The sequence below is a fragment of the Nothoprocta perdicaria genome, unplaced genomic scaffold (assembly GCF_003342845.1).
Source record: "Nothoprocta perdicaria isolate Ctin4 unplaced genomic scaffold, notPer1 scaffold_27, whole genome shotgun sequence".
NCBI lineage: Eukaryota > Metazoa > Chordata > Aves > Tinamiformes > Tinamidae > Nothoprocta > Nothoprocta perdicaria.
In genome coordinates this window covers 711,080-738,031 of record NW_020455499.1, presented here as the reverse complement: position 1 = coordinate 738,031, position 26,952 = coordinate 711,080, and the positions used below count along the sequence as shown (strand labels likewise).

At 41.4% G+C, this 26,952-nt stretch overlaps 1 long non-coding RNA gene across 2 annotated transcripts; it reads right to left on the bottom strand.

Moving 5' to 3' along the window:
- Positions 1–246: 246 nt before the first annotated feature.
- LOC112948604 lies at positions 247–25,013 on the bottom strand. Of its 2 annotated transcripts, XR_003249654.1 has the most exons (4): positions 24,963–25,013; positions 23,353–23,442; positions 1,472–1,609; positions 247–1,379 (listed from the first exon to the last, which is right to left on the bottom strand). It is a non-coding gene; the product is annotated as an uncharacterized LOC112948604 (long non-coding RNA). The 2 variants fall into 2 exon arrangements; XR_003249653.1 differs by lacking the exons at positions 247–1,379; positions 1,472–1,609 and having other exon boundaries at positions 22,361–23,442.
- Between the last annotated feature and the right edge of the window lie 1,939 nt (positions 25,014–26,952).

The window sequence follows — 26,952 nt, the reverse complement described above, 5'->3', positions numbered from 1 at the left end:
TTGCAAAATAAACTTTTGTATGCAATAAAACTATATGAATCATGTCATCTGCAACAAATTTACTGGGAATCTGTATTCTAGAGCCACTTAAAACATACCTACTTCACACTTCACTTCAGTCTTGATCATTTATTTTTACATGCAGTTTACAGAGGTTTCATGACTTCATTTTCTCCTTAAGTTTCTGCTTCATCACACCTTCTATGGGAGAAGGAAAAGATGAACTATAAATGTTTCCACGCAACCCATACTATATATATAGAATGCGGATGAGAGGAGGAGAACTAAGCAAAACCACAGGAGTGCATTTTTTGATTGTTTGTTTTTAAAAAGATGTGCTTTAACCAGAAGCAGAAAGCTCTGCTTCAAGGTTCAAAGTTTTCAAGCCTAAACCAGTGATCTCCAGGAAGCTCCATGTTAGAGTAGCCCAATTAAACTGTTCTCAATTTGTCAGTTTTAAGAGTTAAGAAAGAAACTGAAACTGGTCACAGTTGAGTAATTACCTGAGAGGTATCCCTGTCTTATCGAAAGGTATCACTAAAACGTTTTCACACAATGAAAAAGATGAGTCACTAGCATGCTCATGATAGTTTCTTGGCCAATTTTCCTAACACCTATAAAATCCTCCAATACTTTTTCTTATTTCTCATGTTCAGTTGTTTAAACAAGTTCAAATGTCTGCTTTACTAATTGTGCTGATAGTTATCATGGGTTTCCTTTGGATAATCACAGAATAAAGAACTGGGTAAATGGACTATAATTGTAAATTGTCAGTAACAACGTTAATGCTGGCATTGGTTAATTATGGACTATATTTGATCCATACGAAACACTCCAGTTGCTTCAGTTTAAGTCAGTAACATCCTAGACTTGTTTTAAATAGACATGATTTTAATTCAGCAATAATAAATCATAGCTAGGGATGCTGGACTTTGTTCTTTCAAAGCTTAGAGCAGGGCAAACATTTAATCTTTACACAAAGTTAAAAGTCTAGGGATAGGCCTTTTGAGGGAGCAATGAGCACTTTGTATATTATAAATGTCCTTCCTTTGGTTGATGCAACATGTCCCTCAGAGAAAAGCACGGTCAGGTTCTATTCCCTAACATTAATGCAGTTGTGGTGGGACCTGAGATGAACCAGAAGACCTTCTTGCCTGGAGAAGGTCTCAAACCTTTAAAGAAGTCATTACAAAAATGCTGTAGAGTCCAAAGCTGCCAACTCAATGCCACAGAGCAGCGGAACGCAGCTGTCCAGGGCCAACTACCACCGCAGCCAGAGTGGGAAAGCAAAGTAGGGTCACCTTGAGGTTGGTGCCTGCCTATGTAGAGTCCTGCTTCCTTTGTTCCTCCTCATCTCACCAAGGTGTTGGCCTTGGAGACTACAAAAGAGGAATACAAAGCAATTAGCCACCCGACAAAAAGTATTTTCAGAGTTCTGATGCAAAATGTAGTGACACCTGTACAATACAACCTGTCACAGGATGTTTTACATCAGGTCACGATGATGTCAGAAAACATACTGCAGCTTTTCAAGTGATGTGCTGCGTCCTGCTGCACCACGAGGCCACAAATAATTCCAACGACCGCTGCTCATTTTAAATTAGCATAACTGTTTGCAAAGACGCAGGAAAAACAAAAACAAGAGCGGAGGAAGAACATTAGTCATCGCCATATTATTGCTATCAAAAAAAATTAGTGAAAATGATATGTGACACCTGAGCACTGACTCCAGGAGAAGTTGCAGGTTATTGTTTGAGTCATGGCAGCCGACCAAGACGGGCCTGGCAGGCACATCATCGTCTTCAACAGTCAAAAAGGCGAAACTTCAAAGGTGCAATGCCACAAATAGAGCACAGGTGCCCCACAGCCACCGCCAAGGCTGCTGAGCACACCTCATGCCAGACGCTTGGAGCCATCCCAAGCACGCTGCCGTCATTCCCAGAAGTGCTCAAGGGCTCTCTCTGGAAAAGAATACTTCCAGGAATGTATACTAAAGGACTGGAAATGCTAATTTGCTGGCACCATTTCTCTCAAGAAATCTCCTGCCAGTGGGAAAAAAAAAAAAAAAAAACAAGATCATGGAAATATCTGAGTTCCTTCTCATTTAAGTCTTGAAAATGCTTTTCATTTTCTGGACATTCCACATTCCAGTTTACAACTACCTGAGGACCCTCCTACATATATTTCATGTAGTTGTTATCTCTCTTGGGATATATTTGGGAAGCTCTAGAAAGGAACTGCAAGTGGTCAGCACAACAAACATTGGGTATTTTTATTTCTTTCTTGTTCACGCTGAAAGAGCTAAGCCTAATAATAATCTGGTTTGATTTGCAAAATGTATATCCTTAGGCTGATCATATGATTCATGGCGATTGTGAAATAGAGATTAAAAAAAGAAGTCTTTTAGGGGCCTGAGTTATGAAAACCAAGAAGTTACTTAACAGTAATACAGTTATTTAACAACTGTGGGCAAAAACTGTGCAAAGAAGAAGTGGCCAGGTGACCTGGAAACCCCTGGTCTGGAGAAACAAAGAGCATACAGTTGGGCTTATCTCTACTCCCCATTTGAGTTCAAAACAGATATTTATGTTCTTTTCTATAGGGTGATAGGAAAATTTTGTTTTATAGAAAAACAAATTAGGAAAAAAGAAAAAAACACCTAATAAATTAAGTGATGCCTCTGAATTACAAGTCATATCCAGGTGGAAAAAACACTTTATGCACTAGCATAGTGCACAGGACATCACTGATCAGGATGGACACGTGTGAATGGCTTTTTGTGACTTGGAGATCTTTCACCAGATGCACAAGGATCAACAAGCCTGCATGACCCTGTTGTGTAGTTTGTTTTCACTGGTAAAGGAATTAAAATCCCTTGTAAAGGGAAAAAGAAGTATTAACAAGATATATATTTTAGTTTGGGGTACGATAGACTCTTTCTATTACCAGTTCTACTGCAAGCTTAAACAACAAACTACACTGACAAACTATAAAGTGGCTCTTCAGAGGTGAAAAATGGATTCCACAATTAAGAATCAATTTGATGCAATACTACACTTAGATAAAGCAAAAAAAATCCTTTATTTTCTAATAATTACTCATTGAGCATCTCCTGCATTGACCACACACTTAATGCTGTCCAGTATGTTTAATTATTTATTCAAAGACAATTTCTCTCCCAGACAAGGAGCCAGGGTCTTTTGAAGTGACCCGAGTCTTGTTCCTGCAACGTTTCTTGCCTCACTTCAGAGCTGCTCCTGATTTAGTAAGCGTGAATCAAAGTTATAGAAGTGGGGGTGCCCCAATTTTAACTAATCATCTGATATTAAGCTGTTATCAAGCACAGTATTTTTTCTATCAGATTCATATAATTGAAAGACTTTTTAGTTATCACCAGGGTAAAAAGACGTGGAAAAGGTTTCTACTTGTGGCTGAAGGGAGGTTCACTGCCCAGGACAATGAAGATGTTGCTATTGTCTTTTAGTTTCAACGCCCATCATTCAAGCACCAAAAAAGGAACGGACAATGTTACAGACATGGGAGCATTTTATGCTGGTGCACAAAAGTACAGTAATATAATGCTTCCTCAAAATCAATTTTGAATCTTTTGATTTGTTTTTGGGTTTTTTTTTTTTGGATTCAGAAGTCTACACTTCTAACTCTAATTTTCATTTTTCCTTATCAAAGATTTCCAAGAGTTGGAAAAGCCTTATCCACTTAGGTAAACCTAACTTCGATGCTTCTGCCAGTGACAGAAAGGGCAACAGCCAAATGTTGCCCTTGTCTATGAACTGCACTTCGGGGGAGAAATTTTGATCCTTTCCATTTGAGAAATGAAATTTGTTAAGTGATTGGGCCACAATGCAGCAATAATACCATTGGCAATTTAAAAGAACAAATTAAAAACAACAACAACAAAAAAGCAAACAGTCAAGACATTAAGTCTAAAAATTATCTACGACACATGCATAGTAAAATGTTTTCACAAATTCTCCAAAGGATTTTTAATTATTACAGATTATATTAATTAGGTAATTATGCAATAGATTGTTTTGGAACCATTCCCATCTATTATGTATGCAATATTATGTACACAATACATGGTTTTTTTTTAAAAAAAACCTCTCCAGCCTTGCAAACCTCCGTTCCAGTCTGGTAGTCAGAGGGTTGCGTGGGTACACATAGGCAGAGCTTTTGCCCTGCTGTACATAAGTGCGTGCTTAAGAAATACTGGCACTACATTTTAAAAGCTACAAACTACTTTCAGTAGTTACAAGGAATGTACAGGGCATCTCCGGAGGATTAATGACCATCAAGGAAGAGGCGATGGCCCAAAGAGTAGTTGAGGGCCATTAACTCAAAATAATCATTAAGAGCTGCTTATATATAAGGGGTTTTATACCTATGCAGATAAGAAAAGCTCCCGGGTAGTCAGAGATTCATCTATGTTGTTTCAAATAGTCATATACATTTATTACCCCACTTTCAACCATGTGTCATGCTGGGCACAGAAAAAGGAGAGGGAGGGGAAAAAAATGATGATTTTCTTTCAGTTCATGACTTATAATTAGGCTTAGTTGCAAAATGTAGATCAGCCTTAAGCCTGCTCTAAGAAGCCATAGTTTACTGTACTTCTGTAACTTTTAATTACTGTAGAAAAGACAAAAATGCTCAGAAAGTCCCTTCCTCATTTCACCACAGCAAGAGCCATGTAGGTAAGTCCCAGTATTAGGGAAACACAGCTTCAAAGTCCTCATACGACAGCAAAGGAATAGGCTGAATATTTACAAACATTATTAAAGTCCTTTTGCTTCCCTCTTGCTGAGCCCACATCCCAAAGTTTGTATGGAAAATATAGTGTGCTTCCTCAGCCCCAGCTTTGCGGCGTTAAAAAAGCTGAAATAGTTGAATGCCTTTTTCATTCCTCTTCTCTGCAACTGTCCTCATTTGAACTATTTTTCTAGACCCATCATCCCTTGGAAAAGTGGTGTTATTCTAGAGTTAAAGAAAAATAAGGAGAAAACAGCAAGCTTAACAAGAGAAGACTAGTGAAAAAGAACCAGTAATAGTCACCAAGGATAGAAACAGAAGAACTCTTTGAAAGTCTAAAGAAGAGATGCTTTGTATTACATACAGAAAAAGATCTCTTTTTATCCTCTAGCTTACTTGCTCTTACAGAACATGTCTGAATTCACTATCACCTGCATTGGGGGGCTTGTCCCGCTCTTGAGAGTATCTCAGAACCATCCCCGCTTCTCTTCTGTGCCCTTCTCCAACTGGAGCAGGTTTCTCGGGACATTTTGGCAGCCCCTACAAACTGGCAGACATCAGGTAGTGCTCATAGTACATAACAGCAGTCTGTAACTGAGTGCAATCAGCGGTGATGAAGAGCAAGAGGAGCCTCTAGCCATGCCTGGTGGCCTGGGACATGGGAGAGATGTGCCAGGAGCAAGGTCTTGCTGGTGGGAAGACCTCGGCTGGGGGCTGCATTGGGTTCCAGAGGGCTGGATGCATCCTCTAGTCTAATATGAACTGAAAGCACTAATTGAGCCTGGGGAACACAGCTGGAGGGTTCTGTACGATATTTACAGCAAAAAAAAAATAGTAATAAAAAAAGAACAAGCTAGTTTTGGAAGTATCCACTTTGTAGACTTGATTGAGGGGGAAAAAAAACAAAAACAGAAATTGGTAGAAGATGCCCTGGGAACGTGTTATCCCTGAGTAACTCGAGTGCTGGTGACCAGAGAGCTCTTCCCCAAACTCTTCTACCCAGGAATACCTTTCTGTCTCCAAACAGCTGTCTTTAACCCTGTTGATGCTGCTTTCATCCCCACTTGTTCCCTGTGGCACCCAAACTCAGCTCACTAAACCAAAGGGCTATCACACTGACCCTGTGTGCAACAGACTGCTCTTCCAGTGCTGGCATTTGCTCGTCAAGTTTGCAGGCGCTTTAAACCCTAAAAATAAATATATAAAGCCTCAGATTTCTAGCCAATACTTTGTGATTTCATTCATTTTCTGATATGCTGTTCAAGTCAGAGGAATTTGGGCCTTCTTTCTTTCATTTTTGGCACATGGAAGCATTTTAAATTGTTCCTCCGTAGCCCACTAAATGATTTTGTTCTACTTCACCCACATTGCTTCATTTCTTGTATCACTGCTTGTCCTTTGATTACAATTGCAAATGGAAAACGCTTCAAAGTGGGTTTTGTTCCGAGAGCAGCTAGGAGCAGAGTGAATTAGTAGATTAGCCTATTTGGCAACTGAGATCGAAGCTCGGAGGGTACTGTAATAAATTTAATGTTCTCAGCCTGGGCTCCAAGTCCATGTTGCACAATCATCACCTATTACAGCGTCTCATTTAAAGACATTTGGCGGCCTTTGGCCAAAATTTGCAACACCTAAATAAACTGGGCCATTCCAGTTAATCAAAATATTTTCTTGGCCCAGCTCTCACAAAACCAATTGGCCATTTGTCTATCATAGGGATAGGGAATGTGTCTAAAAGCAGAGCAGGGAGAAGAGGCACGGAGGTTATTCTGTTCATGTGCCACACGTTGAAACTGCCTTTGAAGGCCTGCAGAGCAGGCATTGAAACCTAGTTGCAATGATGAATAATGTCTGCCTTCAAAAAAATTAACTTAATTTGATTAACTTAATTTAACAGTACTTAATTTGCTAATAGATAACTTCTTAATAAGTTAGCTGGGAGTCCTCCACATGCAAGGTGGAGGAATGGGAATCAGATCAGTAGACTGATCTTCACTCTGCTCAACTTATTTCCCTAGACCTTGTATCATAAGATTAGACCCCATTTCCACATGAGCCATTACAATGACTGTCACCATCGGAAAATGGTGTAAAATTGGAGAAAGCAAATATTAGCCATGCAAGAGCTGAGAAGTTATCTGACAGCTACAAATCCACTACTATGGATTATTATGACCATAGAGTCAAAAATTTGTATTTATCTAGCTATTTTCACTATCACGGAATGGAAATAAAAAGAAGTGTTGCAGAAAGATCTAAAGCATACAGCTTTCACTCCACAAAAAGATGTGAGCAGATATTAAATATTCTGGGTAATCACCACAGTGGTAGATAATTCATTACAAGGCAGCTTAACCCTACTTAAAATATATATGCTGAATGAATACCTGAGGGTGCTCTGAACCCTCAAGATATATTATAAGCATCCTTAAAATGAGAAGTGCAGGAGGACTGCATGTGCCTTTGATACATACAGTGACTGTTAGCTGAAGGACATGAGAAGGATACTGGATTTAGGGGGCAATTTGAGGGCAAATATGTAGAAGGAACAGCACCAATGAAAAAGGGAATCTTCTTTTACTTGCTGTCCAAGAGCAGCTGCATTTTACCAAATAAATATGAAAAAGGCAGTTTCTATAACATTCATATTTCTACTACTTTCAATATTTCTGCAATAAATAATTGGGATTGTATATGCACCATTGATAAACCCCGGGAATCATAAAAAAAGGAAGAATAAAGTTAACCTAGTATGGCTAATTAAAATCAGTTTGTTGGGAATTTAATCAATTAGCACAGAGTTTTCAAGGCAATACTGCAGCTATTCACGCTCAGTGGAAGCACTTTCAGGCAGCCCTTTATTGCAGCATCTCTGTTCAGGTGACCTTTACTTCATATGGCACGGAGCTAAACATTTCATACATAGGGCAAAATCTGTTTGTTGAAGGATGCCAGGGGACTGTCTTTAGGAACACGATTGGCCTCACTTGGGTAACTCACCAAAGCCAAAGAAAGCTGCAAACCAATCTGCATCCCCTCTTTGAAAGGCTTCCCATTTCCTTGCAGCGTTTGCTCCTTTCCTGTTTTACCCTGCAGTTCTGCAAATAAAACAGTGACTGCCCTGGCAAACTGGGAAACACAAAACATTGGACAAGCAAACATATCACCCTACCTTGCAATAGCTGCTTTCCCAATTATCTAGTCTGACTTTTGTGCAGTTAACCCACAATTTAGCAAATAACATTTTTGAGGAGGCACTACCTGCCAGGAACATTTGCAGCATCGTGGACCACTATGAAGAAAAACCCCATTTGTATCTAACTTGGCATTTCCACAGGGAATGGAACTGGCACATCCAAAAGGGTACTTAAAATCAAAATGTATGAAGTATTTAAAGACAGAAATAACACAGTTTGAGCTCATCTTATTGCATGTGTATTTTGTTAACAAACGAACAAGCTGTATTCAGTCTGCAATGCAGCCTGAAATTAATTGGGACACAGCAAGGAAATATAAAGCATTGCTATGTTATCATAAAGTTCCCTAACATAAATCACCTACCTTCTAGGTTATTCATCACTTTTCCTATGGATACTGTGTTCTGTTTTTTTCTTTCACTTTTATAGTTTTTCTGAAATTGCTTGATACATGCTACAACCATAAATGAAAAATTAAGCCTGCTTTTCTTAGTTAGGAGTGACTTGTATATATTCCCAAAGAAGAAAATGATATGGAGTAACTGTAGAAGAAAGAAGAGCTTCTACTGAAATATAATATTCTCTAAATTGTATTGGATTTATTTGGCTCTTTAATGAAGGAATATAAAACTGAATCATGATTAATTCACCTGTTTGAACTACTACTACTAATGCTGCGCCTTTTCCTAAAAATTCCTTGCTGCCCATCCTTTGGGGAGTTGCATTAACAACTGCAGTCGTGATGACCAAGACCAGCATCATCATATTGGTCAACTCTCACATAGGAAATCTGCCTCAATCTACTGATAAAATATATGGTTTCTGGAAAGGAGGATTCAGCATGAGCCAGCTACCTCTGCAGGTATCCTTACTGAGACATAGTACGTGTCACAGTACATATACCTCCAGTCCTCTCATTTTGTGATCAAAGTAATCAAGCATTCATTATATCACCCTAAAGCTTCTTTTAAATTAAAATCTATTGAAGATTCTCCCAGAATAAAGCTCTTTATATATACAAAATCCTTATTAAAAATAGAAACATTTTTAAGTTATGAAATGAATATGTAATTCCTTGACAGTTTCTTCAAAGACCTGAATTGCAATCAAACTTGTATTAATATTGCCTGTAATGACAAACGCACCTATTCCCCAACAGTGAGGAAAGTGAAGTCACAAGAAATACCCTGGAAAACAGTCAAAAAAAGTAATAACTCAGAGCATAAACCAGACTCTCATAAATTCTCAACTAATTGTTACCAGATGCAATTGTATTAGTCTCTCTCTCACCTAGTTCACCTTCCTTTCCTATGCTTTTGCAGTGACACAGAAATTCAGAGTGTTTATTCACAAGTACATTCAAATGGGAAAGGAAATAACACATCTTTCACTGGCCATATTCAGTAGCATCAGATAAGGGAGACTTCCAGAACCCAATGTGAGATAAAAATCACAAAGTTATGTTCCTTGTGAAGTCCAAGCTGGCCTTTGAAGTTTTAGTTTGGTGAGAAACAAGCACACGTATGTCTAAAGCATTTCCCTGAACAGGGGTTCAGGGTGTCCTAAGACACCAAGAAGCCCATACGTGAATTTACACACATGCACACACATGCTCATATACTCACATACATATACATATTTAAGTAGCATGAGTTATGGTGATTTTGGACCAGCATCACAAAAAACTTTAAATGAAAGTGAATATTTTTCTTTTGACTGCTCAGTCTTTCCCGTCAATTACACTATAACAACAAGGAATTCGGGGGAGTTTGTTATTACAACATCAATTACTTTCATTTCAAAGACTTTTAAAAGCTCAAAAGAGTTAAATAAAAAGACGCAGTTTCCTAGAAGGTGCTGAAGTTGGTCCCTGACCTGGAGCTTGTATTTGTGGACCCATGGATGTAAATTCCCGCTGCTGCCAAGCTCCAAACTGAACAGGGCAAGGAGCTGAGTGCTGCAGGCTCCTATGAAAAGTCAGTGAGACTTAGGTGCCATGGACACTCACACTTTTGAAAATTGTGATCCCAATCCAAATAACCTGCAGTGTCTTACACTTGCCACAATTGCATTGGCATCTTACAGTCTATATATGCGTGTAATGTCACAGCCACAATGATCTAGGCAACTTCGAGATACATGCCACAAGGCTGACTCTCTGCAATTTTCCATCCTTATTTCTCCATTTCCTCTTTATTTTTATGTTTAAAAGGTTGTCCTTTTAGCCCAATTTATGACGAAATCACCCCGAAAGCTCTAATTGATCACATAAATGAAAATGTACAGCCTTCAGGAAGTGGAAAGTAGATGAATGAATCAACTCAAAAAAAGAAAACAAGGCTGAAATAAATGGAAGCACAGGAGCAACGCACAGCATCAACCTGACCCAAACATCCTGCGACAGAACCAACACACTGCCAATGCTGGGAAACACTATATTGTCAATACAATCTTTACCGTTATAAATCCCACGATCAGGACATCTGGAAAACAACAGCCAGGCGATTAAGGCCCAACTTTGCGTGGATGCCGCAGGTTCCGCGCGGCTCCATCCAATGCCAGGCGTCCCCCTCGCTCCCCCATCACACCAGGGCTTCAGGCGGTGAATCATCATCCCCGCCTGTGCCAACCATCTGGTTCGTCTGCCCCCTCAGAGCCCGAAATTAGATGACGGAGGGCAGGGCAGGCTTGCTGGATGGCCATTAGTGCTCTGGAGGAGGGGTTCTGGCAACAGATTTTCCATGTGAAATCACAGGCTGCTAAAACTGGCAAGGGCTCGAGAGGAGCGCGCCCTAGGAAAATAACTCAAGGAAGAATTAATAAAAGAGCAAGGAGGGGGATAGAGAAGAGCACAGGAAAAGGAACTGAGGAAGAGAGTGTTGGGGCATGCTGTGATCAACTAGGAAAAAGAAACTTGTAGGAGGAAAAGAGGAAAATAAGAGAAAACTATCACACGCGAGCTAAAATGTTGTAGAGAAATTTGTTAAGGGTGGCAGTTTCCAAAGGAGATGTTACATCGTCCCCGAAAAGTTCAACAAACTTGGTGGAGACAACAAGAGGACAGAGGGAAAGATAAACAAAAACACATGAGCGTGACAAAGAGCCATGGCGACTCCCAAGAGCTTCACTGGAGCACCAGGGCCATCACACCGGCTGCTTTCAGAGGGCATCTGCAGAAAATCAGAGTAATAGGAAAAATACTGGAGCCACTGACTATCACAAACAGGCAGACACACAGGAGATTAGTTCGTTAGCAGTTGCCTTGGCATGTGGAAAGAGGTCCTGGTCCTGAAGAAGTCACATAGATGTGGCCATCTACTTTTACAGGGCCAAAACTTCACCTTTTATTCATAATAAAGTAACACAGAGATGGACTTTGCAAGCGAAATGCTGATATCCACTAAAAGTCTAACCCCAGGAAGCTGCAGGGGAAGTCAGAGCCATTTCTGGGTGATAAACAAGAGCAGTTGCAAAGCACGCTGCCTCCTGCCCAGTGCATCAGCACAGGGCTCCTGCAAACACTTCATTTCAATGGTCCTGAGGAAAATAGGAAACCTGAAGGTCTTCACTATTCCCATTTCTGAGACTCCTTACAGCAACAGGTTTAGGTTTGCCTTGGGTGGACTGTTCTGAGCCCCACAATTATTAGGATGGGGAGTGTGGCAGCAGAGACTGAAGTGCTTACTGCCAAAAAAAATCTTCTCAAAATTACAAATATATATATATTAGAAACAGATGCAAAGAAATAGTATGCAAACCAATCCTATCTATTCCTCTGATTTTTCAATGGAGTCTTATGCCTTCTCAGAGCAAATGCTGCCATACATCACCTCACATGCACTGCAATACTTCAGTACAACACAGAGACATTAAGTGTGTCGACCATCTCTGGTCCATCTTTCATCAATGCAAGCATGTCATGTCTCTTAGCATCAAGGAAGGGGAATGAACAGCATAAGAATGAACAGGCAGACCAGCTGAAAGCCTCAACCAGCTGTATGATCTTAGCGTATTTCAATAATCGAATAAAAGTAACGTTTTTCTTTGCCGAAAAAACATATTTTACATTTTTATAGTTTTCAAAAATAGACTGAATCTTAGTCCTTAAAACGATTGCTTTCTGAAGTTTACTAAAATGGGCTCGCATGGAAATCCTGTGTACCACTATCCAGAAATAATTTAGCTGATCTAAATTACACTGAACTTCTTAATCTACAGTTACTCAGATTATGTGACATGCATCTACAGTAGGACTGCAGAGCTTATTATCATTATTATAAAACAATCATTCAGTTGTTTGCCTAGCGCATGGGTATGGTGCTGCTGAATTTGGCCAAAAAAGTAGCGTCTGTATAGTTTGTTGGAAGAAGGGTTTAATACTACACACAAGTCAATGGCCTTTATGTAATACTTGTGCTACCGGACCACATACAGTAATACTATATTTAATACTATCAGCTAAAGATTTGTTAAGTGTAACACAGGTATTTTGTCAAATAGAAAATATAGCATCTCATTCCCAGAATATCCATATTCACAATCACCAAAGATAGCTATTATTACAATTACTTTATGGGTACTTCATCCATTAGATTCCTTTTCATAATACACACATAATGTATTAAGGAAAAAATAAATACAAGTACTTAACAAATAGGAACCCACCAGGCTTAAGTGGGACAATCAGTTGGTTTGCTAAGTTTTAGGGGAGGCAGACAGCTATCAAAAGCTGTAAAAGCTACTTTAAAGCAATATAACTTTGTATCTGCACTTTTTGGTTCTGGAATATAAACATGTCATCTGTTTGTAGATAGGTTATTTCTTCCTGAGAGTGAATGAGTGAACAGCTCTGATTCTGCAAGAAAAGAAAACACAATATTCTATGTAACAGAGCAAAGTGAAAGTCTTTCAAACAGTAACTGACCAAATTTTTAAGTGATCATCAAGTCATCTTCTAATTCTGCATCCACAATTTTGCACCTGCAGTCAAGCACAAAATTGTGGGCACAGTCAATTGTAAGAGTGTTTAGCTGTTTGATTGTACCAGCAAATTAAAGAGTAACTGGAGATGCCTGGCTTCTATCTACAGTGCCCATCATGAAATTCAAAGAAAAAATTAGACTGCTTTTAAAATAAAAATGGTCTTCCTATCTGAACTAAGTTAGCAGTAAGCTTGCTGCATTTAATGATGCTTTCACACATTAGACTGGTTGCAAGTGGGAAAGAACATCCTTTGTGAACTCAGCCTGCACCAAGATCACTTTTTAAAAAACAAACTTTTCATCTGTAGTTATAATGCATGTTTTCTCACTGCATATAATTCAGGCAGCTAAATGATTTCCAGCAGCATTTTGCTGTTCTGATCACAACCTTCTTACATCCAGGCCTTGCAATAAAGGTGCACAAATACCCCCTTTGCCAGTTATTCACCTACCAAAGGAGAGGGAATGCAGTGAACTTTAAGCAGTGGTTTTAAAGCTAATGGAGATCTGACCACTGCTGTGGTTCACACGCTTGTAGCTTTCTGTCCATCTAATATCAGAAGCTATTTTCTTGTAGTTTTCCCCCAAACGTGATGTTCACAGGCAGAATAAAGGTGATCCCTGAGTTGAGATGGGCATTACATTGCAGAGTCATCTTTTTGTCACTGTTTTTACTTCAGCAGTGATGCCTGCCAGGGAAGCCATCACAACGCACAGCAGTAGGTCTGACAGAAAATATTACTTTCATAATTAATAAACAGTGACTTCCTTGCTCTCGCACAGCATCAGAAGCCTCATTTTCCTCCCATTGCTGTCATTCCCCGACTGATCCTCCTAGCAGTCAGGAGCAGCAGATTGCTACCATTAATGGCAAAGAGGCCCCTCTGCATTCCCATCCCTCTGCTCATCTGATTGCAGTTTTGGAAGCACAAAGGATTTAATTCTTCTTTCTTCAGCTGGACTATGAGCACGCATCCTTCCCCACTGCCAGGACACTTCTCACAGCCCTACCTGACCCATTTCTTGTGGCCTCAGGCCTGCTCTTCAATTCTTATCTCACAGGAAAACCTTGATATTCTTAGAGCTTGGTCAGCTGTCCTCCCCATGTGTAATCTCTTTTCCCCAGTTTTGTTGGTCATTCCTATTCCTTTGTAAATATTCCCTCATATACTTCACATGTCCTTGACTGTGTTTGCTTAGTGCCACTTACACCAGTCCCTGGCTGATGAATGGAGATTGCAGAGTTCAGTAAGGCCAGATTCACCACCCTTGACTAAAACATAAAGAAAAGGGAGATTCCTGCTCTGCAGAAATGAAGGTAAGAGGAAAAAATATCAAAAGGAAAGGCAAAAGGAATCTGGAGTGGGAGCACCATCAAGGGAGGACAGTGTCAAGGAAAGGCAGACCACATAGGAAGAGAAAGCAAGCAACTGTACCTAAAATCTCCTGAAGTGTCTACAGGAACCAACACACAACCTGTCCGAGAGTACAGCCAATGTTTATTTCTACTTTATCTGACCATCAGGTGTAGTTTCATTAAAAAATACAACAAAAAATCAAAACTCGCTCCACTTGGAAATACAAATTAGAACAAAGTAATCGGAGTGGAGTGAGAAATCAACACAACTTTTCTGTATTTCTAATATTAGTCAGAAGTCCTAGCTATGAGAAAAATGCATACATTTCTCAGAATGAAAATTAGTCCATCAAAACAGTAAATAAACATTAAAATATTGCATTTTTCAACCTACAGAAGAAAAAAATTCTTTCCTGTCTCACTCTTTGCAATCTCTGGTGGGTAAAACTACCCATGCTTGTAGCTAGGCAGCTAGCTAAAAGTCAGTGATAAAAGCAAGTGTTGTAAGTACAAAGCACTGAAAAGCCCAAGTCTTCCTTTAATGCTTTACTAGCACTTCACTAATAGGCCCATGGGGTGCAGTCAGTCAATAATAACCCAATAAAATCAATAACGATAAACAAGAGTCAGCGTTCTAATAAAAATAGAATTTTTAAAATCCAAACCAGCTGTTCCAGTGCTATGTACAAACACAGGCCTGGTGCTAAGCTGCACTCTGTTTCCAGGTTGCCCAGCTCCCATTCAGTTTGCATGGAGGAGGCTAAAACAGACAATAGTCACAGCCTATTACCAAAGGGAACACAGAAATTTATTGCTTTGATTGTCCTGTGATTTTATTGATGCTCTTGAAGATGGGTTTGCCTTCTCACATAATTGATTTTTGCCTTTTATTGACAGAAAACCAAGGCAAATTCTTCCTCCTCTCTTGTCCAAGTGGAAGACAGGATTGCATAAAACAATTGCATAAAACAGAAAGGTCTGATTTTACATTGCCCGCAATAATTTCATTTTCAGCCTTGTTTAGCCCCACAAACATCAGAAGTTTTCAGATGGGACAGAATCTCAATCTATTGCAAAAATAAGGGAAAGACTATATAACAACAGCAGAGCTGAATGACAGGACTGTGGAGATACTCATCCAGAGCCCACATGGGGAGTCAGGTATTTTCAAGCCTTTGATCCAACAGAAATGACCACATGGTTGTCACTTCTAAGCAGCCCTTCAGCCACGTTAAGCAGAAGGGCCCAATCACTAGTGCCTTTTCAGGCACAACAGACCAGCAGCAGCAACTGTGCTTGAAGGTAGAAAAAGCATCAGTAGACATCAATTAAGGGTAGCCAACATCTCCTATGTAACACAAGTGGGAATAGGCAGAGAATCCATCTAGAACAAGAGAACCAAAGCCAAGAGAGGGGACATGGAAGGGGAGAGAGAGGTCAGCACTTGGGTGAATCCATCCTTTTCCCTTGAACATGGAGAGAACTTCACTACAAGGAGGGCACTACCAGAGCAGCCAGCAGACACAGGGCAGGTCCACTTGTTCCCATCACCCCCCACCCTTCCCAGCAAAGCTGGAGGAGTTCAGATGTTATTTTCACAGCACTCAAGAGGGCACTATAAAAAAAAAATAGAAACTCAGACCAGCTACAGCTCATACTAAAATCCTGAGACACAGGCCTTCATCCAAAGGTGCTTCTCACTGATTTTTGACATAGTTGGATATTCAGAGAAAAAAGTCCTGATGAGACAAATCTGATTCTCAGTTACACCATTAACTTTTTTTCCTGTGTATCAAGGATATCTTCCATCTACCCTTAGATATATTTTCTTTTCTCTTGGACCAAATTTATGTTTTAATATACAGCATCTTCTGAATACAGCTCCCTGACAAACTCCATCACAAAGTGCTACGTTATGCTCTGATCCCATGTACAGCAATGGTTTACTCATTTTCTGCATGAAAAGATGGGCACAGAGTTTTGCAGAAACCATCAAACCTCCTAGTTTGTGCTCTTCCTACAGCGTTCCTTTTGCCAAAATCATTAATTGCACATGCTTCTATCGCATATACTAAGAAATACAGGCCTGGCCAAAAGCCGCTCCTGGCACCACTGCCATTCTGATATATGCGTTTCAGCTTAATGACATTACCAATGCTGGGTTTTGCATTCTACTTCCAAAAGTTTTACCATCTCCTTTACAAGGGGGGGGAAAAAAAAGAAGAGTTTTTCAATTCAAGGTATTATTTGCAAGAGGTGTGGAAGTCCCATCAGACAAAGGCACCATCACATGCTCATGAAGTGAATTACCCTGACGTCTGTTATAAATCTTTAAGATAGCTCAGGAGATCAGCCAAGGTGCTCAAGCAGCTACAAAGAGGAAGATTAAGGCAAAGAGTAGCATCAGGATGGCTATATGGCACAGGATCACCAGAACTGCGTGGACATGAAGTGCAAGCCATTGCAACACCACCAGGTAAAAAAAAGGTAAGACAGCCATGAAAATCCCAGGAGAGCAGAGTGGCACAGAAACAGACGTACATGCAGGGTCCTATCATGCAAAATTGCTAAAGAAAAATCAAGACACTTCCTGCCTAAAAGCCACAGGTGCAGGTTTAAATGCACTGGAGAATCTAAGTGTATGAGAGCAATGCTTTTCATTCAAAAAGCTAGGAAATGGGAGAATGCACATTACTGTTTGCATTGATATTTTATGGCACAATTTAATGCACTGCAAGCACAGTGGACACAGGCAGACAGTAACTGCATCTGCTGGACTCTCAAGGGTCAGGGCCTCAAAGTCAAATTTGTCCATTCTTTCAAGGAAAAAAGTACTCTATTAGGTGATAAGGAGCACAGGACTTTGCTACCCATCAATGTGAAGCAGCCAGAAACCACATACTGGTTATTGCTACTATCCCTCTGACAGGCCTGGGCAGAAAGTTCTGATGGCAGCTTTCCTCCTCTCCAGGAGGAGGAAAAAGCTGAATTTCTGCCCCTAGTGGAAGAAGCAGCAAATAAGTGGGGGGAAATAGCATCCCTTGAGTGATTGCCAAGAATTCCCACAAAAAATAAACACAGTCTGGTGGTTATGTTCTTAACAGCTGTGTTAATGGGGTTAAAGAAACCTTAAAGAAACTGTCTTTTTTAAATGAGAGCTGTTCTTGAAAAACTGATGCCGTACTTCTAAAAGCTTTGCTTTCAGACATGGCATGGTTTGGCCCTTGGAGAGAAGGCTTACGCTGTACATAACTCATACACTTCTCCATGCAAAGAGTGGGCAGCAAGGAGAACGTTGACCATTCAGCACAACTATGGCACACGTCACCTCAGCACCTTTCACTCACATGTTTAATATCCATATGCCTGAAGTTAAATTCTGTATCTATTAAGCATAACTAAAACTCCTCGTATTAAGTAAATGGAAAAAAAATTGATTTCCTTCTCTTGTCTGTTTTATGCTAAGTGCAGAATTGCTCACTAGGAGAAATTTTGGAAAAAGCATTACCCTGCTGATCCCACATGCAACCCTTTCTCAAAATATGCACTCACTTCCAGGCTGGGGATAGCAGCCATCCCAGAAACATCATAGAGACATGGGGAAAGGCACATAGGTAAACAAGAAAAGGCAACCCATGGTCTGCCATTAATATTTACTTCCCAACTCAAATACAACATCAACTTTTGCATTCTCAACGTATTTGTTGGTAGCATTTAGGTTCTTTTGGCACAAGCTGTGCATCAATTGCAGTAGCATCTTATCACTGAGTGTGCTAGAGCTCTGAGAAAAAGCAGCACATTTTCAGAGCAAAGTGCTCTCATCTGCAGTGTTAGCATCTCCCCTCCACCACACAGCCACCCTCATCATCCTCACTGTGACCACTATCCATATCTTTGGGAATCATAGTCTATGGCACCCAAGGATAAAATCAGCTCTTCATTGGCTTGATCTGATTTAGTGCAACTCAGAGGACAGAGAAGGTATTAGTACTATCTAGAAACAGTAAGAAATTTTTCCTGCTTTCACCCCATATACTTGCTGCTAAAACTTTCACCTCCTCCACCATCCTCTGGAAGTGGGTGGCAATCTCTTCCATCATTTACATAATGGAAAGATCAATAATTCATAAATAGACAGCTAAAAATCATCTGGGTCTCTGCAGCATAGAAATCAGGGTAGGTGGTGATCCTTCCTGTCCAGGGTCCTAGGGCATCACCATCATCTAACATCTCCATTAGAAAAATAACCATTACTCAAGAAATCCAAGGAGATGTTTCTTTTTCTTCAAATTATAACCAGTCTTCCAAAGGGATATGATATTCTACACCATTTAGGGCAGTTAAAAATATTAGCCCAAACAGCAACAGCAGCGGGGGTCTCCCCGCCTGGTGCATCTTCACACCAAGTGAATCATTTCAGTCTCCTTGCAAATGTCAGCCGCCTGATTCCTCATGTCATCTGCACTGCTGAAACCGTTTCAAGCGAGTCCTGCTGTCACTGCGGGGGGTTAGGGCCTCCACATTGCAGGAGAGACATAAGGCACCACCTAAAAATCAGAATAGTCTCCTTTCCAAAGGATCACCAAAGGATTTCCAAGGATCACCAAAATGCAAAAGGAGAGGTCTGAACATCCCTTAGCTTCTGCTCCAGGCACATGAGGTGCCCGGGAAGACACACTGATGCAGCCGTGTCCAGGCCTGTCTTTGAGCACTTTGTTAAATATTAGAGGCAGCAACAGCCACTGCAGGGGTGGACTTAGGCAGTGGTCAATTTTACTTTTCACCTGCCACTTAGGGTTGCTGCAGTCCCAGGCATGAAAGGATTCATCAAAATCCCAGGAAACTACTGCAGAAATTTTTATTTTAGAAAAAAACACTTGTATATCAGCCCATTCCCCCAAGGAAGAGTTCCTTTCCTCAGCCCATCTATCCCCATCTTCCTCCTGTGCTTTTCACCACTTAATCCAAGCTCAGTTATTTTCCTTGCCAAAATAATTCTTTTCCTTCAAGAAATGCCTCCTGGAAAGCCAGCATGGCTCCTGCCAGAGGGATCTGCACCAGGATGCTCCAGCCCCACTGTGCTGCTGGCACAGCACAGACCATCCAGGAGGACCAGCTACCCCAGAGCTCCCCAGCAAGAACAGTCTCCTTTTCACATAAATTCTCATTTTGGAATCGAGGACTTGTTTCATTTTTTTTTCCTAAAAAAACAAAAAACAAAAAACACAACTTGTGGCATTCAATTGAATGTTTTCTTTCAATTTGAAAATGAAATCCAACCCCAAGCTACCTTTCTCCCCTTCCCAACTTCTAAAGCTGGTTAAAAACTCTGAACCCAAGAGAGTATTTAATCTTTCAGGAGAGAATGTGGGGACAGTTTTGGGAACAAGGTGTGAACCTGAATGCCGCTTATCTGAGCAGCTCTGCCATGGAGTTTCTTTGGCTCCAGGACTTTCTCTGAGCATCTACCATTCTCTCCCCATTCCTCACTGAGCATGCCCACATTTGGGTAGAGAAGAACCAGTGCTCCCCCTTGACATTCCCTCTGCTCATCTCCACCATCGTGGGCAACCATGGTGGTCACAGGTAGGCCTGATGGCTCCAAGGTCCCGCATGGCACTGGGACTGCATGCAGCATACCAAGAGTGAGGGAAGCAAGACCACCCCACCTCCACAAGGACATAAAACACTGTGTTAAACCCTTGGGGACTCAGAGGCAGGTTTGCTTGGGGGCTGGAGAAGAGCTGAAGGCCCATCAGTGGGACAAGGAGATGCTGTGTAGGCAGGAGAGCAGGCAGCTTCTGAGTACTCAGAGCTGTGCTTTGGCCCCCTCTCATACCAGATGGATTTCCTGGCTGAGGCTGCTCTGTAATTTTCCTCATAGCTACTTTACAAAGGGAACAGAGGAAAGAAACCACTCAGATCTGGTTACTCCAGAACAGAGGGGGAGAGAATGTCCTCGGTGCTATTTCAGATCTAATAAGGCCCAAGAGGCACCTTTCCGTGTACCTCCCAGTTCATGGGCTGTTTCTCTGATTACAATCCAGTTTTCTCACTTCCCGCTTGACTCTGAAGTCTACCGGAAAGCTTGATTGGGTTCAAAAGCGGTCAGGAAAGCTTCAGAAAAACTCATCTGAGCCTCTTAAATACACACATACAAACACTTTATACGCACAAGGTCTTCATGACCAGGACAGGGGAATACTTGCTTACCCTAAGATTGGGAACAGAGCCAGAGTGCTAAACATCATCAAATCAGGGATGCAATAGGCTGGTCTGGAGCCCAACAAGCCAAAATGCTCTGCTCTTCTAATCTGCACTAAAGCTCTGCTGCACGGCTCTCCTCCCTACTTTTCAAATCCTCTTTTCTCTTAAGCAGACAAAAAGCGCCTGATTTTCCTATGTGCCAGTACTGCTTTATGTTTGATCCTAAAAGCAATGATTATTCTGCTGTCACATTTTGGATGTCAGCTGGATGTCACATACCAGTGAAGAAGCAGGTGAGAAAAAACTTCTTACCTGGCAGCTACCTAGAAAAAGAGCAGGCTACAAATAGTGTTACACAAATCGCTTCCAGCTAGCATGTAGCTTTCTGCCTTGCTGCAATAAAATATAACAAGTCAAAATTCCTGCAATTTCTGGGTCTTCAAGGATAAGTTCCAATTTGATGGGTTTCAGGGGTATAAACAAAGGTCTGACTTCAAGGCGCACATCATCTTAGATGTCTGAATTTTATGAGCACAAGAAGAGAAATAATTCAACCACAAAAATGACATATAAGTAACAGCAAGAGCCAGACTTAAACCCACAAAAGGAAAAAGATTGAGAGTTAAGACGAAAAATCTGGGCTGATATGGCCTTAGCTCACCACACTCTGGAGCAGTGCAGGATGAAGAGGCAAATTCATTTTCTTAGCCTTAATTCTGAATTTTCCAATGGACTCTCTGGTCAAAGCACAAGTTTATTAATAAAGGGCCATATGTTATATAAAACTCTTCAATAGCCTCTGAACAATTTGTCTACTGAGTTTTAGCAAAGTATTTTTAATAGGCTTCTCGTAAGACTCATGAACCCAGACATGTTTTGCACACTAGTACTGTACTATCATAGTCTTCATTCTTAATACACATCAGCCTAAAAAGTAGCAGTCTGGATATCAGGAATGTTTTGAAAACGCCTGGAAACTTGCCAAGTTATTAACAAGAAAATAAAAAATAAGTGATACCTGACCAAGACACACATAACCCATGTATTTTCTGATTCATTCTCCTTCTGCAGTAAACTAAAAAGAATAGGAAACTACTGCAGAAAAGCATCTTTTCATAAAAACCTTCTTTCAAAAAGGTGAATATAATACCCTGTTTACACATCCCTTGTACCTTATCTTCCCCTGATTCTGGGAACTGCCCCTTGCTGCAAGCACCAGGCCTTTTAGTCAAAAAAACAGCTTCTATTTAAAACCCATTATACCTTTAAAACAGGAAAAGGACAAATAAAGACATTTGGAAAGACGATTTCCAATAGACTGGAGAGACAGGCATCTCTGGTCTAACCCACACAAACATGTCACTTCAAAGCAGCCCCATATTAATATATATGCACATTAACAACTGCATATATTCCTATGGGGAACACAGCACACGCTAGGGAATAGCACTGTGGGTTTATCATCCTCAGGGAGCTTACCTAAGGGACAACTTTCTAGGGTGAGGACAAAACTTAGCATCAAATCGGCTTTGCAAGAAGGCTCCAAACTTTAATGCAATAGGAGGAGAGCGGGCAAATAAAACCATAAGCCTCCTTTTGCATCATTATTTATTTATTTATTATAGTTTCCATAGCCCAGTGATTTGGTTGGTTAAGAAAATACCTTTAAAGAAACCCACATAAAAATGTCTGGTTTGTTTTTCCACTGTGGGGTTTACACTTTAAGGCTCAGCAACATAATGTACTCGATATTTGATGCTACAGATGGTTGTGGGAAACCAGAAATACTTGAGGGAGGCAGGGCAGGATGTCCTTTTTGCATCTTTTACCAAGAGATGACACCTTTCCAGCAGCTTTTGAGTAACAAATTTTGGCAAATTCCAGCAGCTCTTAACCACTTCTCCGAGGGGGTTTGCAGAGGGTTGTGCTAATTTCATTAAAACATGTACTAATCAAGCGCTGCAAGTTGCATGTGGGGCTCCAAGAGGCATCCTGAATTTCCCAGGATGATTTCAGCCCACAGCAGAGCACAGGACAGGTCCCCTGCTCTGATCCCCACCTTTTGCATCCGCCAGGTCTCTCCTTCCCCCTTGGTCCCTCCCCTCTCCCTTAAGGCTAGCAGTAAATTACAAGGCACATTTCAATTCATGCTGTTGCAACAGTGCCTGGCCAGCTCTTCCCGGGGCGCAAACAGTTAAACTCCCACCCAGCACATTCTTCAGAGGTGCAACTTAATCCTTCATCCCTGCTGAAATCTGGAGCCCGCATCATTTATTTTCTTTGGTCAGGGCACATTTGCCAGGGCTGACTTCAGAGGGACACACCTCGAGGGTCCCCCGTGGCTGCAGGGCTTGGAAGCAGCCCAAGGATTAGGTGTTCCCGGGAAGGCTTCTTTGGCTCAGAAAACACCCCACACATGCCCCGGGAATGGGCTGCACTCCTTTCTCCGCCACCTCAGCTCCCAAAGGCCACAGATGCAGGGGGTCTGGACACAGGGGCCCTGCACAGAGGTTGCGATGGGCAGAAGGGGATGAAGGAATCGCGCAGCAGCTCCGAGCAGCGCGGCCGGGGAATCGCAGAGTGCAGCTCCATCTACAGTCCCCGCGGCAGAGCTGACACCAGCCGCACACAGACGATGCGCAGCGCTGCACACCACAGTGCCCGCTGCCCCCTCGGCACACAAACAGCCAAATCCGCACCACGACACCATCCGGATACCAGCAGCACCAAGTTCTCCTGCACCAAGTACTTCTGCTTCTAAGGATAACTTGCTTTCTGCAGTCCGAAACCAAGCAGCCGCCTTCTTGCTGGAATTAATTTGGGGACACTGACTCCTTACCTCTGGTTTTCATTTGCACCCGCTTCGTGGCCTCTGACAGCATCTCACTTTTTACTGCAGCTTGAGTGCAGTGCAGTAGTTTCATCATGCCTATTAAAAAATAAAATAAAAAAGTTTTAACAAAGTGTTTTCTGGCCCTTCCTTTAAATCAGAAATAAAACTTCTTCAAGCTTCAAAGATGCTCAGAGCTGTAGCTTTTGAAAGCAGCAGCCAGTCTTAGAGTAGTCATAGCAATTTCCCATTTATTGAAAAAGTGTCAGAAACCAACGCAAGCTTTGGCATAGGTGGCACGCAATAGCAGAAGCTGTATTTTTAAGGTGGAGGGCCACGTCACACAGGGCACTCCATGCCCAGGGAAGTGGCCACAGGTTCCACAGTCCTTCAATCTTATCTGACCAGCCTGGATCAGCCCCTCAAGTTGCAGTGGTGGCTCCACAACAGGTGAGAGCCCAGGGACAGCAGTGACCAGTGTTTTTCTCTCCAGCATGGCTTGAGAAAAGCAGAAATTATAATTTTTTTCCACATTATGTTCAACTGTATTAATCCAGATTCACAAGCTTCTCACACTGGATTAAAGCAGCATGCAATATGTTATATTCTGTCCTTTGACCATGGTAGCACGAGGGCTGCTAAGAACCCCCTTTTGCTAGAGATATCTCCATATTTGCATTTGACCATGATGGAAAAGGAATTCAAGAGGAACACCAAGCCTGTGAAGGAGGAAGAGAGGCAAGCCCAGCTCACCCCAGGAGCAATTCCTTTCGTCCCAGCCTGCACAGTTAATCCACACAGTCCCAATATCAGGCCACCCTCTCCTATATGAGGGTTGCTTCCAAAAGCATCACAAAAGTGATACCATCAATGGGGGTGACAGATGTGGTCTGCCATGGAGTCACAGGCCATGCCCAAAAGATGTGTAGGGGCACACTGTAGAAGTCAGTGAGACAGAAGGAATCCTTCAACAAGAGAATTAGGAAACTAATTCTAATCAAGCTAACTTGATTTTAAGAAGGGTCTCAACTGTTGTTAGAAAGTAAGAAAAAAGTGAAAACTAAAGGCCCTCTTATACAATTCACACATTAAAAAATTAGGCAAGTCTTAAAAAAAATTGTCATTTGCAAGAATTTGATAAGTATCATCCCACCTCATGATCCAATATATCAAATTTGCATAACTTTCAACTTTTAGCAGGTATTAGCATTTTTGCATCCTAGGTGAGAAAGCAAATAGACAAGACTGAGTGATTTGGATGTCAACAGCAACATGAGAAACAGAAAACGCTGTTCCCTCTCCTGTTCAGCACTGCTGTGGCGTTTCTTGATGCACACTTTTACGAGGCAGATATTTGACCTGTTACCCTATGATGAATAAAATACTTGGTGACGAGTGGGTGGGTGATCTCACTAGTGATTTTAAACCTACCAGAACGCGTGGGGTGGGTTACAAGGTTTGAATCACGCAGGAACAGCACTTAACTTGCATGCTATTTCAGAGAGATGGCAGGAGAAAGCCCCTGACTGGTGGAGGATGACAGAAAGCTACAAAACGTATGTAATGTATAAGATAAGTGAGTAAAAAGAGCTATAATGAAGGCAAAAAGGAATAACCACCTGTATGGAAAGGCAAGTCAGCAACTCCCCTACTCCAGCTTCTACTCAGCTGCAAAACCAGAACAAAATAAGATCAGGATCAAGCACAAAGATCATGCTGCCAAAAGAAGGATATTAGACCCCCAAACCTGCATCAGCTTCCAGGCCTAATTTCTGCCCTTGCAGAGCTCCAAGCAGTCAGCAGGCCTGCCTGGTGCCCATGTTTATGAATGAAATAGCTATTTTCCCCAAATACAAGATAGGAGACTGTGGATGAATGCCACCTTTTTACAAAGCCCTTTGGAGGATGAGCACGCTGTATTTCTTCCATTCAGTACTGATATATCTGATTTCCCTCCAGGACAGACCCAACATTAAATAACGTTGAATAGACTCTGTGTATAGCGAAAATACTTGCAATGAAAAGTTTTCATTCTCAGCTTATTTCCTAGTTTACAAAAGCTCTTATCAAAAAAGCTCTCTAAATTGGAATTAGTTAGTGATCCAGGTCTCTAAAGCCCAGGGACTGGAAGTGAAGATTTCTTAATTATACCAGCAGGGGCTTGATTTCTATTCTTAGTGCAGCTGGGTAATGTTGTTAGGTTCTTGCCGAGCACAGTTTTTCATTGGCAGGGTTAGCCCCTGCTTTACTTTGACAAAAAATAAGCGCTCTTAAAACAGAAGCATCCAGCTCTACTGGTGTGGCATTTTGGCCACGCATGTGCACAACCGACCCTACAGCAGAGCCCACATCCCTTTAATGCTCAGTACCCCCTTCCTTGAGAATTAGGAGTCAGTTGCAGAATTTTAGCAAAAGCAAAGTTTTCTAGCACTTTCTCCAGGAGAAAGAGAGGAGAATCCAAAGTTTTACCCCACGAAAGAAACTACCGATAGTCAAATAGATAAGTCCCAAACCCTTGAGATACTCCAATAAGAACAAGTCACTGACTGAAATTTGTGAAAAATAGAACAGCGCACATATTCCTAGCCGGGGTTTAAGGGCATTGAGGGTAAAGGGTGTGGGAGAAGGAGGCCTATTAGTGCATCTTCTGGAGCCTCCTGGACAGAATCCAGAGAATTGGGTCCAAGCCCCAAATAGGTCATATATTTTTTCCCCTCATTAAAATATTTGACTCACACTGGCAACATTCACTAAAGAAAAATGAACCCTGGACAGTGAACAAGATAGCACCGTTAAAGCAGCTATGCGAGTCTCCCAATTGGATGGTTGTTAGTCACCTTAGCAGAAGATTTCTCATCTTCCACAGCATGTATGCACATGTGGTTCTTTTTTTGCAGGCAGACACACACATAGCAAGCTCCAGCAGAGCTGGGCAACCAAACGGCACAAGACCATCAGTGGCCACATGCAATATTATTTTTAAAGGAGGCATTGAAATATTGCATCCTTGCATTCCTAGCTCCTCAAGCTGCCTTATCAAAATTCAAACTTTCTTGCTGGGAAAGTGCTCTCTCTTTGGTACCTTTTCTGCCAAAATCCAACTGTAACAACAAAAGTTTATAAACAATGAAAATTCCAGCTGCTTGACATCAGCGATGTGAAGCTTTCACTTCACACTGATACAAATATTTACCCTGAGCTCTGGCAAAGCTTTCCTTGCCCATGTCGCCCTTAATCATACATTTTTCTTTGATTGAGTTATGCTTTCCAGTACGTGATTTGCTCTGGTTTACTTTTTAACACATCCCAGAGGCTTCGTCAAAATCAGCTCTGTGCAAGCCATGTCATTTGGTAGCTGCCAAACATGCTATTCAGAAGGGCTTTGGCAAATAGCAAAACAGTGTCTCTTTCTAACAGCCCTAATAAATGTGTTTGTTCTTTTTTGACCACCATTTATTTTTTTGGGTCCTGCATATCCATAAAGCAATGAGCCAAGAAAGTAAGCAGAAACACGCTCACTCTCCCCCTTTAATCTCCTCCCTGGAGGCAATAAGTTGACTTCTCTTACAGACACCTTATAGCTGAGAAGCTGCAACTATCAATGACTCA